General features: G+C 35.7%; 1 protein-coding gene across 3 annotated transcripts in view; it reads left to right on the top strand.

Moving 5' to 3' along the window:
* Nucleotides 1–13,806, top strand: part of KIAA1328 (KIAA1328 ortholog) — a 433,299-nt gene that overhangs the window by 60,131 nt on the left and 359,362 nt on the right. The gene's annotated exons all lie outside the window — the stretch shown is intronic.

The following is a 13,806-nucleotide window of genomic DNA, read 5'->3' as shown; positions in this document are numbered from 1 at the left end:
TTGAGGCATTATAGGCATAGATTTAGCTTACTTAAGTAGGCTGCTAAGGTACTAGAAGCACCTCAGTCTAATGGCCTCCTTGGTTAATTTATTTAACAGGAGCAAAACCAGATATATAAATATGTTTAAATAATTGCAAAGCTAAGTGTAAACGGCTGTAGAGATTGTTACTCTCAACCTTACACTTAAAAATAAGGTGAAACAAACTGCAAGCTCTGGACGTTTCTTGAAAGAGAGACCTCAATTTAACCAACTCAGAATCTCCAGAGAGATGCATGCTTACAGGAAAAGATGAGATGTGAGCATTAGCTTATATGGGCAGACACCTCTGAAAATGGGTGAGAGCATTTCAGTTACATAGGCAACAAATTGGTAGAGGCCAGATGTGGGCAGGTTAGAATGGGGAGCCTCCTAGGGCAGCAAATATAGGAGCAGCTTGAGTTCTTTTGCAGAATATCTCCACAGGCCCCACTTGATGAGAGCTCTGTTGACCTATCCCTCTTGGCACAGGCCTAGGAGGAGGAACAGCAGTTGTTATGGAAAGGGCACAGAATATTTTCTGGATCCTTCTTCTGTATCTTTTCTATGTAGCAATAACCATAAGTTTAGAAAGAGGGTTTCCTTAAAATACAGTCCTTATGATACTGGTAAAAACCACTGAAGCTGGGGATAGGCAGAAAATAACTTGGGTGCAGGACAGGGTTACATGCTGATATCAGAACTATAGAAAAGAGACAGAAGCACTTCTAAGACTCAGGTATCCAGGGTCTGATCAGCAGAAGCCTAATGAGAATAATAGAGAACACCACTTCAATAATAGAGATTCCCATGGCTAGATTAATAAGTATCTAATAAAAGTAACAATTCACTACTAATGAGAACTTCACAAGATACAGACCCCTGTAGAAGGGAAGACCAAAAGCTAAGTGTGGGGCAGACATTGTGGAAACAGCTGGTCCACCTGAGGGGGTGTATCCCTAGAGAAATTTGAAGCCTGTGATGTACTGAGGGGAACGACGGTGACAGTAAACCTTAAACCTGCCTAACATGTAGCTAGATACACAACCCCTATGCTACACACCTGGCCAAAGGAAGTCTGCCGTTGCCAAGCAGAGAAATTATTTGCTTCAGTCTCTACTGTCCTATTGAGGATATCCTGATAACAATAAAACTGCGAGTATATGAAAAAGCAAGATAAAACATCATGTTGGAAAGAGATAAAGCAAGAGAAGAAGCAGATGCTGGTGGAATGATCTGAGGCATTTAAAATGACTGATTAATATGTAAAAATCTGTATTAGCTATCTATGGCTACCTAACATAATCATAAAATTTTAGCAGTTTAGAATACTAGTAAGCTTCCTAGAGGCCCTATTGTTTGAGAGGATTTGTGAGAACCAGTCTTAATCTCTTTAAAGTGCTTTTTGTTTGACTCTATTGAGGCATCAACTTTGATCTTTCTGAGGTCTTAAACAGAAGTTATTACCTTGGTTGTATCTCCAGAGTTTGTTTTTCTTGGCAGTGTCCTGGTTTTTCAGTCTACTAAGAAAACATTTAGTTTTAGCAGTTTTACTCTCTGGAGAAGGCTGAGCATTTTTGAAACTGAAAATCCTGCCTCATTTTTGTTTAAATAGCCTTTCCTTCAACTTCTCTCTTGCTCTTCTCCCAATTTACTATAAACACAAGGATGAAACCAGCCAGCACTTACTTGGAAGCCTCCTTAGGTAGATCAGTTACTCAGTTTATTAGGCATATTTCCTCCTTTCCCTGTTTCTAAGGATGTTGGTAAATTTTCTGCCATCACATGTCATACTTTCTCTTCCTACAGTTTCCAGGTATGTCTTCTTCAGACTGAGTTTCTAGAGGCCTCCCTTAGGTTTTTTTTTTCAAGGGCCTTTCCATATGGTAGATAACTACTTGGCAACTGGCTCCTATCAGAGTGAGCCAAAGTAATCAAAAACAAAAGTCACTATATTTTGGTAACCTAATTTCAGAAGTTATATTTAGTTAATTTTGATAGTCACTAGGTCAGCCCATACTCAAGGGGAGGGAATTAAAGAAGAGCAAGAGGCAGGGATTACTAGGACCCATTTTAGAGGCTGGCTATCACAGTAACATTGTGATTTTTCTAAATTTACTTGTTCTAATATATTTTCTGTGATTCCTTAATAATTTTACATATATAATCATATCACTGACACATAAAATTTTACCTATTCCCAATCTGAATGCATTTTATTTTTTTTCATTATTGCACTGGCCATGACCTCTAGTCATTATTGAACAGAGGTAGTAATGGTTGACACTCCTGACTTATACCTGAAGTACAAGGAAGGGGACAAAGTGGGTTTTTTTCATCCTTACAGATATGTATATATGAGATGCTATATGTATATGTACATATGCATATGTATTTTTGAACATATACATATGTATATATAATATGATATATGAGAAAAGAGAGAAGGCAAAGAAGAAAGGGAAAGATATACTCAACTGAATGCAGAGTTCTATAAATATCAAGGAGAGACACAAAAGCCTTTTTAAGTGAACAATGCAAGGAAATAGAGGAGAACAATAGAATGGGAATCCTAGAATGGGATCCTAGAGATCTCTTTAGGAAAATTGGGCACAATAAAGGTCAAAGATGGCACAATAAAGGACAGAAATGGCGAGGACCTAACAGAAGCAGAGGAGATTAAGAAGAGGTGGCAAGAATATACAGAAGAACTGTACTAGAAGAAGTATACATAGAAGTATAACTATATTTTACTTGTTTATCCAGTAGTCACGTACAGATGCGAGAGTTAGACCATAAAGAAGGCTGAGTGCCAAAGATTTGATGCTTTCGAATTGTGGTGCTGTAGAAGACTCTTGAGAGTCCCTTGGACTCCAAGGAGATCAAACCAGTCAGTCCTAACAGAAATCAACCCTGAATATTCATTGGAAGGACATGCTGGAGCTCTAATACTTTGGCCACCTGATGAGAAGAGCTGACTCACTGGAAAAGACCCTGATGCTGGGAAAGATTGAAGGTGTAAGGAGAAGGGGGCAGCAGAAGATTAGATGGTTAGATGGCATCACTGACTCAATGGACATGAGTTTGAGCAAACTCTGGGAGATAATGAAGGACAGGGAAGCCTGGTGTAGTTCATGGGGTCGCAAAGAGTTGTACGTGACTTAGCAACTGAATGACAACAGATATGATGTTTTATGGATATTCCTTATTAGACTGAAGAAATTCCTAAGTTGTAGAAGAGTTTTTATGCCCTTTTTGCATTTAGAGATGATCATGTAAGGGTCCTCCTTTATTCTGTTATATATCATACTGCCTCTTATGCTTTGTTCCTTGGAAAATGTGTTTTAAATCTTTTAAAACATGAATTTTTATTAATTTTCTGTCTACCTAATCTTTCATCTTGTATTCAGATTCATTTTTGTCATTTCCATTTTTGATGTCTAAACTAATATTTTAGCGGAATAAATAAACTATTTTAGCGGAAATCATGTTTTCTACCTTTTATCTCAGATTTCTTATTTTACCTAGAGTCTTGAACCACTTATACTTAAAGGGAAAGAAAGTCATTCCTTAATAGGAATAGAATATGCAGTTCAATTCTCTTTTTTTTTTTTAAGTCAGACTCTCTTTTTAATTAATTGCTTATTTTTTTTGTGTGTGCTGGGTCTTCACTGTAGCTTGCAGGCTTTCTCTAGTTGCAGTGAGCATGGGTTACTCTTTGTTGTGATGCATGGGCGTCTCATTATGATGACGTCTCTTGTTGCGGAGCACAAGCCCTAGGTGCACGGGGCTCAGGAATTGCAGTACATGGGCACAGTAATTGCAGCTTGTGGGCTCTAGAGCATGTGCTCAGTAGTTGTGGTGCTCAGGCTTAGTTGACCCATGGCATGTGAAGTCTTACCTGACCAGAAGTTGAACCCATGTCCCCTGAATTGGCAGGTGGATTCTTAACCACTGGACCACCAGGGAAATCCTGATTCTTTTTAAGATTTTCTATTTTTTCACTTTTTAAAATTGAAGTATTGTCTGTACAATATTGTATGTTTCAAAAGTACAACATAGTAATTCATAATTTTAATGGTAATATTCTATTTATTGTATTATGATACATTACCTGTAATTCCTTGTGTTGTGCAGTATATCCTTGTAGCTTATTTATTTTAAAAGTAGTAGTTTGTACTTCTAAATCCTTTACCCCTTGCTTGCCCTTCTCCCTTCCCTCTCCTCTTCCCTTTCCTCACTGGTAACCATTAGTTTGTTCTGTGTATCTGTGAGTTTCTTTCTTTTTTGCTATATTTTCTAGTGTTTTATTTTTCAGATTCTACCTGTAAGGTAATATCATACATATTTGTCATTTTCTGGTTTATTTCACTTAGAATAATATCTTCCAGATCTATTTATGTTGTTGCAAATGGCAAAGTCACATTTTTTTATGTCTGAAAAGTGTTCCATTTTGATAGTCAAGTGATACATAGACTTTCACTTTTTTCATACATATTTACCATGTCTTATTTATGCATTCTGGATGCTAAAGTTGCCTCCATGTCTTGGCATTTGTAAATAGCACTTCAGTGAACACTGAGGTGCATGTATCTTTTCAAATTAGTGTTTTTGTTTTGTTTTCTGATATATACCCAGGAGTGGATTATTGGGCTATATGTTAGCTCTATTTTTAGTATTTTGAGAAACCTTTATAATATTTTGCACAGTAACTGTACCAATTTACATTCCCACCAGAAGTATATGAAGGTTCTCTTTTCTCTGAATCCTTGATAAATTTTGTTACTTGTTTTCTTTTCAATGATAGCCATTCTGAAAAGTGTGGTATCTTACTGTGGCTTAAATTTGCATTTCCCTGATAATCAACAATATTTAGAATCCTTTCTATGTGCCTCTTGGCCATCTGTATGTCTTCTTTGGAAAAATATCTATTCAGATCTCCTGACCATTTTTAATCAGTTTTTTTTTCTTATGTTGTATGAGCTGTTCATGTATTTTGAATATTAACGCCTTATCAGGTATATCATTTGCAAATATTTTCTCCCATTAGTGGATTATCTTTATATTTTGTGAATGGTTTCCTTTGCTGTGCAAAAGCTTGTAAGTTTAATTAGATCCCATTTGTTTATTTTTGCTTTTGTTTCTTTTGTTTTAGAGGATAGATCCATATTGTTAGGATCTATGCTAGTAAAGTAATGATCAAAATTCTCCAAGCCAGGCTTCAGCAATACGTGAACCGTGAACTTCCAGATGTTCAAGCTGGTTTTAGAAAAGGCAGAGGAACCAGAGATCAAATTGCCAACATTCGCTGGATCATGGAAAAAGCAAGAGAGTTCCAGAAAAACATCTATTTCTGCTTTATTGACTATGCCAAAGCCTTTGACTGTGTGGATCACAATAAACTGTGGAAAATTCTGAAAGAGATGGGAATACAAGACCACCTAACCTGCCTCTTGAGAAATCTGTATGCAGGTCAGGAAGCAACAGTTAGAATTGGACATGGAACAACAGACTGATTCCAAATAGGAAAAGGAGTACGTCAAGGCTGTATATTGTCCCCCTGCTTATTTAACTTCTATGCAGAGTACATCATGAGAAACGCTGGACTGGAAGAAACACAAGCTGGAATCAAGATTGCTGGGAGAAATATCAATAACCTCAGATATTCAGATGACACCACCCTTATGGCAGAAAGTGAAGAGGAACTAAAAAACCTCTTGATGAAAGTGAAAGAGGAGAGTGAAAAAGTGGGCTTAAAGCTCAACATTCAGAAAACAAAGAGCATGGCATCCGGTCCCATCACTTCATGAGAAATAGATGGGGAAACAGTGGAAACAGTGTCAGACTTTATTTTGGGGGGCTCTGAAATCACTGCAGATGGTGATTGCAGCCATGAAATTAAAAGACGCTTACTCCTTGGAAGGAAAGCTGTGATCAACCTAGACAGTATATTCAAAAGCAGAGACATTACTTTGCCGACTAAGGTCCATCTAGTCGGGCTATAGTTTTTCCAGTAGTCATGTATGGATGTGAGAGTTAGACTGCGAAGAAGGCTGAGCGCCGAAGAATTGATGCTTTTGAACTGTGGTGTTGGAGAAGACTCTTGAGAGTCCCTTGGACTGCAAGGAGATCCAACCAGTCCATTCTGAAGGAGATCAACCCTGGGATTTCTTTGGAAGAAATGATGCTAAAGCTGAAACTCCAGTACTTTGGCCACCTCATGCGAAGAGTTGACTCACTGGAAAAGACTCTGATGCTGGGAGGGATTGAGGGCAGGAGGAGAAGGGGACGACAGAGGATGAGATGGCTGGATGGCATCACTGACTCGATGGATGGGAGTCTGAGTGAACTCCAGGAGATGATGATGGACAGGGAGGCCTGGCGTGCTGCGATTCATGGGGTCGCAAAGAGTCGGACACGACTGAGCGATTGAACTGAACTGAATCCCAAAGTGGTTGTGGCTATATTTTCTTTTAGGAGTTTTATGGTCTCCAGTATTACATTTAGGTCTTTAATCCATTTTGAGTTTGTTTTTGTATATGGCGTTAGAAAATGTTCTAATTTCTTTGTTTTGCATGTAGTTGCCTAGTTTTCCCAGATCCATTTACTGAAGAGACTATTTTTTATCCTTTGTATATTCTTGCCTCCTTTGTTGTAGATTAACTGACTGTAAGTGCATAGGTTTATATATCGATTCTTTATTCTGTTCCATTGATCTGTGTGTATTTTTTTCTTTGAGCCCCATTCTGTTTTGATTAGTGTAGTTCTGTATTAATGGTATAGTCTAAAGTAAGAGTGTGTTGCCGCCAGCTCTACTCTTTTTCAAGATTGTTTTGGCCATTCAAGGTCTTTTGTGTTTCCATACAGTTTTTTGAATTATTTGTTCTAGTTCTTTGAAATGCCCTCTGTATTTTGATAGGGATTGCATTGAGTCTGTAAAGTGCCTTGGGTGTAGTACAGTTATTTTAACAATATTAATTCTTCCAGCCCATGAACATCACATATCTTTCCATTTGTTTGTGTTGTCCTCAATTTATTTCATTAGTATCTTATGGTTTTTCGAGTACAGAAACCATTTTATTGTTTTAGTTGCTCAGTCATATCCAACTCTTTGCAACCCCCTGGACTGTAGCCCGCCAGGCCCCTCTATCCATGAGGTTTCTCAGGCAAGAATACTGGCGTGGGTTGCCATTTCCAGGGAAGATCACATCCCTGGGATCTTCCTGACTCAGGGATCAAACCTGTGTCTCCTGCATTGGCAGGCAAATTCTTTACCTCTGAGCCACCAGGGAAGTCCCATTTTGCCTCTTAGGTTGGTTTATTCTTGGTTTTTAAAAATCTGTTGATGCACTTGTAAATGGGATTTTTTCCTTATTTTCTGTTTCTGAAGTTTGTTTGTGTATATAAATGTGACATATTTTGGGATATTGTTTTTGTATGTTGCAGCTTTACTGAACTCATTGATGCATTCTAGTAGTTTTTTGGTGATGTTTTTCAGATTTTCTGTATATTTTCATGTCATCTAGTTTTACTTCTTCCCAATTTAGATTCCTCTGATTTATTTTTCTATTTTTTTTCTAGTGTATTCACAGAGTTGTACAGACATTACCAAAATCAGTTTTATAACATTCTCATTATATCAGAATCCATGTACCCATTACATCCTGTACCCATTAGCAGTCATTCTCACTTCTTGCAAACCTTGCTGGCCTTAGACAGCCACTCTAGGTTTGTTTAGACAACAAAACTCACTGAGTTTGTGTCTCAGTGAATTTGCCTATTCTAGGTATTTTGTCGCTAAGTCGTCTCCAACTCTGCGACCCTATAAACTGCAGCACGCCTGGCTTCCCTGTCCTTCACCATCTCCTTGAGTTTGCTCAGACTCATGTGCATTGAGTCAGTGATACCATCCAACCATCCCATCCTTTGTTGCCCCTTCTCCTCTTGCCCTCAAGCTTTCCCAAGATCACAGTTTTTTTCCAGTGAGTCAACTCTTCGCATCAGGTGGCCAAAGTATTCGAGCTTCAGCATCAGTCCTTCCATTGAATATTCAGGGTTGATTTCCATTAGGATTGACTGGTTTGATCTCCTTGCTGTCCAACAGACTTGAGTCTTCTCCAGCACCACAATTTGAAAGTATCAGTTCTTCAGTACTCAGTCTTCTTCATGGTCTAACTCTCACATCCATACATGACTACTGGAAAACCATAACTTTGACTATACAGATAATATACGTATAATATGTAGTCTTTTTAAACTAGTTTCTTTAATTTAGCATGATGACTTCAAGGTTTATTCCTGTGGCAGCATGTATTGGTACCCCATTTCTATTTATTGCCAAATAATATTAAATTTCATAGATAGTACGACATTTAACTTATCTATTCATTTGTTGATGGCATTTGGGTTACTTGTACTTTCTGATTTTGGGTAATGCTGCTGTGAACATGACTATATAAGTTTTTGTGTGGATATAAGTTTTGTTTCTCTTGGATATATATCTAGGAATGCTGGTTGAAATAGTAACTCTTTATTTAACTTTTTGAAGAACTGCCAGACTGTTTTCCAGAGTGGCTGCACTTTTTTCCGTTTCCACCAGAAATCTGTGAAGATTCTCATCTGTCCTCTAACCTAAGGGCTGATAGTGTTGAACATCTTTCCATGTGCTTTTTGCCTATTTGTGTATCTTCTTTGAAGACATATCTATTCAGATCCTTTCAAATTGGGTTGTCTTCTTATTTTTGGCTTCTCAATGTTCTTTATATATTCCATTTACAAGTCCTTTATCAGATATATTATTTGCAAAAATTTGATCCTATTCTTTGCATTTTTTTGTAATTTTGATAAAGTCCAATTTATTTTTTGTTTTTGTTGTTGCTGGTATTTTTGGTGTTATATCAAAGAAACCATTGCCTAATTCAAGGTCATGAAGATTTATGCCTATGTTTTCTTACACGAGTTTATAGTTTTTACTCTCACATTTTGATCTTTAATTCATTTAGAGCTAATTTTTGTAAGTGATTTGAGTTATAGGGGCCCAAATTCATTCTTTTGCATGTGTACAGAAAGTTGTCTCTATACTACACGTTGAAAAGACAATTCTTTCTCTTTGATTATCTTGGTGCTCTTGGTAAACGAATTGAAAATTCAGTTTACTATAAAAGTGTTTGTTTATGTTCTGTACACCTATATATCTGTTCTAATGACAGTACTGCAGTTACTTGATTATTGCAGTTTTGAAGTAAATTTTTAAATTGGCAAGTGTGAAATTCCCATGTTTTTCTCCTTTTCCAGGAATATTTTAGGTATTCTGAGTCACTTTCTATATGAGTTTTAGGATTGGATCAACTTGTCAATTTCTGCAGATAAACCTGCTGAGATTTTAATAGAGATTGAGTTGAATTTGAAGATTGATGTGGGGAATATTGCCATCTTAACAATATTAAGTCTTCCACTCATGAACATGAAATGTCTTGCCATTTATATAGGCGTTTAATGTCTTTTCACCATATTTTTATAGTTTTCAATGGACTCATCTTCCTTCTTCTCTTGAATTTATTCCTTTGTGTTTTATTTTTCTTGATGCAAATATTCATGGAATTTTTTCCTTAATTTTTTGGGAGGTTGTTTACTTCCTGTGTATAAACATATAATTGACTTTGTATATTAATCTTTTATCGTGTAACCTCACTGGACTCCTTTATTAGCTCTAATGGCAACCACTCCAGTGATCTTTCCTGGAGAATCCCAGGGACAGGGGAGCCTAGTGGGCTGCCGTCTATGGGGTCGCACAGAATTGGACACGACTGAAGCGACTTAGCAGCAGCAGCAGTTTTTAAGTGGATATTTTAGATTTTCTGTGTATAAAATCATGTCATATAAAATAGAAATGGTTTCACTTCTTCCTTTATAATCTAGACATATTTTATATCTTTTCCCTACCTAATTGCTGACTATAATCTGTTAATATAAAGTAGAATTGGAGTAGCAGGAGCAGACATTTCTTGACTTGTTTGTGATCATAGAATAAAAGCACAGTCTTTTATATATGTGTGTGTATGTGTATATGTGTGTATTTAATGATGGAAGCCCTTCTTTTTCACCATCCATTTACATTTGCTCGGAAACAATATATCCCTTTCTGTCTGCTAGGTATCCTATGAAATCTAGGATATCTGATCTCTAAATTTTACCCACTGAGTTAATACTGAGAGTTTATGAAATGCAACCAGCATTCTCTGCTTTGAAATGTGAGATCAGTCAGGGAAAGAAATTTATCTGATTGACCATTGCGTGAGCCTTAATCAATTCTCTTTGGGTTAGAAACTTTGCTGCCTTCACCTTGTCTTTCATATTAGTGTGAAAGTACCCTTTCCTGGAGTACCTGGAAGAACACTGGGGGTATATAAAACGATAAAGTAAATCTCTTTCTTGAACATTAGTTTTACTAAAAAGTAAAGAATAGATGAATGTGGGGAAACTTTTTATATTAAAACAGAAAAGATTGTTTTATTGAGTAAAATAAAAAAATATTTAGGAATGTTTAAGCTAAAACATAAGGCTTCAAGTAAATTCAGCCCTTTTGGCTTGATTCTCAGCCCAACCATGCAACTCTTAAGTGTATGAATTCTCTGTTTTTGTTAGATAAAAAGAGTACAATTTGTGGACGTTATTGAGAAGTACTCTGGGACATTAAACAAATGTTGAAATGGTGATTTCTTACTTTATGAACAGACTATTGTCCTTCTTGTAAATAATTAACAAACCAACACTGGGAATATCCTCTTGTCCAGAGTTTTTAACTTTCTATCCTATTAGTCAAATATTTCCCTTTGTTGTGTGTATTTAGATTCTTGTTTTATTAACTAGCTTATTGCTATACTCTAAATTAGATAGAAGATTAGGTATTTTTATGTTACTTTGTGGTCTGAGAATGCTTTGATAAAAAATGTAGGTCATGATACCAGATAATTTCTCATGTATGTACCTCATGGGAAATATTGAACATAAATAGGAAGACATATTTCAGAGTGGATATAAAATCTTGAGTTTGTTTTATTGGCAAGCCCTCAGCATTTAAGACTGTATTAATATAATTGCTCTTATTAACTATGCTAATAGGCCACAGAGAAGCCATGCATATCTTTAGATAGGCCTATAGAAGTGTTGCCTTTTGTGCTTAACACAGCTTGTTAATTTTATAGCCTTCCAGAACATAATAATAGCTAATGGGTAGTCTGATCGTAGTGCATAAGAGAAAAGATTTTATTTTTTTAAAAAAGCTCTGTTTGAATAGTGTAGCAACAAAATTTTCAAACATCTCTGGAAACTAAATTTAGAGAAGAGTGGTTTTTCTAGATAGAGTACTTTAAGTTTTAGGGAAAGCTCATTATAGCCACTGGCATTATGAAATATATGTACAATCATTTTTTGCCCTTTAGATCCCTATAGTTTTCACGGATTTTCTTTACGTTCAACAAAGGGAGTAAGTAAATGTTGAGGTAGATGTTCTGACCTAGCAGGCTCTGGACATACTTTGTGAATTTACTTTGATGTTAGGTCAGTGCAATAGTGGACTTTTTTATTATTGTTTTTATGACCTTGGAAACCTTGCTTTCTTGAAGAAACAAATCTGTGGTCATTCCTCATATTTCTATGGCTTTTATGAATGGGATTAAAATGACAGTGGGCCATTGTGAGGTTCCTTTTGGATATCTCATAACTGGGTAAAGTTACTGTGATTATTTTTTCCTGTATTAGGTATTTGGCTAATATTTTTTAATGAGCAAATGAAAATAAATGTTCTCTTACCTACTTATGGATTTTCCTCTTCAGCCTTGTCTTCAAGATCTTACCAATCTACAGGGAGAGATTTTCCCACATATTTTCTCACCTTGAGAGTGTTTATTTATTCTCAGCTTGCAATATATAGCAATACCTACTTCATCTTTATTTTATGCATAATTCTACAGATTCATCACTTGTTTTGTTTTATATTAACGTCATGCTAAATTTTGCATTTTTACAGTTTCTGTCTCTTATCCTTTGACACTGCCTCTTTCAGCCTTTGACTATGGCTTTTGCATAGATTACAGTATTATATGCCTTGTACCCAACCAAATGTTTGATGATTCTTTCTTATATCTTTGCAAATGCCCTCCATGTTTGTAAAGGACATATATAGTTTCAGTATATATAATATAGATAAAGAAATTATAGAACTTAAGCTGCAAAGAATTTTTTTTTGAAAGAATTTTAAAAATTGTCTAGTCTAGCCTGTTTTGCTTACAAATGGGAATATTGATGCTCAGAGAAATAATCATGCTTTGCCACAGTCACCATATAATGTGGTTTTCTGATTTACAGTTTGGGGGTGTATTTGATCTAGAACAGTTTCCTACAAAGATATTTCAGAAACTGGTTGCTAGATTGAAGAGGAGTAATTTGGATGATAGAATTAATTAATGGTTCAATTGTTTGGCAATTTTAGAAAAAACTTAGAGGCAGTGGAAAATTACTGTGAAACATGTTATAGTGCAGATGTGGTTGAGAATACTGATAGGAAAAGGGAAGACATTGTAAAAAGATAAGAACAAGAGAGGCAGGATAAATCCTTTATGTATATATGTATTTGCTCTTTGTTTAGTTTTCTGGATTCCTTATAATTGTATCAGTACAAGAGATTATCCTCTTAGAAAGAAGGTTCTGAGTCCCATTCATGAGCCTAGTAGTGTGCTACATGTAAATTATAGGAGATGGGAAAATGATTTGAATGTCATGATAAGCAAGAGAAGATAAGCCGTTTTTTTTTTTAAACATTCTATGCCATGCACTTTCACACAAATGAATTCAAAGATGCAGTCAACTCTTGAACATTCAAAATTCTAATTTTCATTCTGTTATCTCATTGATCTTATCGCCATCTAGCAACAAAGGAAAGGCTGTGGAGTCCATGTTATTTAGAAACTGTTCTGGTAGAATACAGGTGTGGGAGGAAATAGATTTAGATGCTCAGAGAAAAGATTTGGATTCCCTGTGGATTTCACTTACGCATATCTCAGTGTGATCTTATAGGGTAAAATATGTTGTACTCTTTTTGGAGAATTAATTATCAGTAACATAAATTCAGAACCAACATTTCTGTTCACAGAGTACCATGAAAATTAAGGTTGTCCTTTGTTAAGGTAAGTTTTAATGTTGTTATTATTTAGGTTTTTTTTTTTTAAGTTGGGATGCTTTTCAGAGTTAAGCATTAAAGATACATATTTTTGGTCAGTGTTTTTGACTTCATAATCCTTTTTGAACTAAGAATCGATGTGCAGACCTTTTTTATGTTAATTCCATTTTAAAATTCCCATCCAGTCATTTATATACTACTGAGGATTGCAGGGTATAAGTACCAGGAAAAAGTAAAATTGCCCGTGCATGTTTAGTGAAATATTTAAGTGATATATATGTTGTTTGTTTTATTGTTAGAATTTAAATAAAAGTATGGAAAAAATCTAAATCATTATAAATTGTGCCTGTTTGATAATGAAGAGATGAAATCTTTGTATTAGATATTTTCCTGTCCTGGGTCATAATTGGGAACCCAGAAAGTATAGGACTTTCTGTATTTAAGACAATTCTGACTATTGCAAAAATTCTTAATGTAAAAATCACATACACATTTTATTACAAAGGTGTGGAAGAGTCCCTTCTGAAAGGTTAATTTGAGAAGAAATGTTAAAGATATAAAGTATCCCCGAAAAAACCAACATACTTCTGGAAGAAATCTAGTTTTGGTAA

This window comes from Capra hircus, chromosome 24, assembly GCF_001704415.2.
Source record: "Capra hircus breed San Clemente chromosome 24, ASM170441v1, whole genome shotgun sequence".
Lineage (NCBI taxonomy): Eukaryota > Metazoa > Chordata > Mammalia > Artiodactyla > Bovidae > Capra > Capra hircus.
This window is presented reverse-complemented; position numbering and strand designations above follow the sequence as displayed.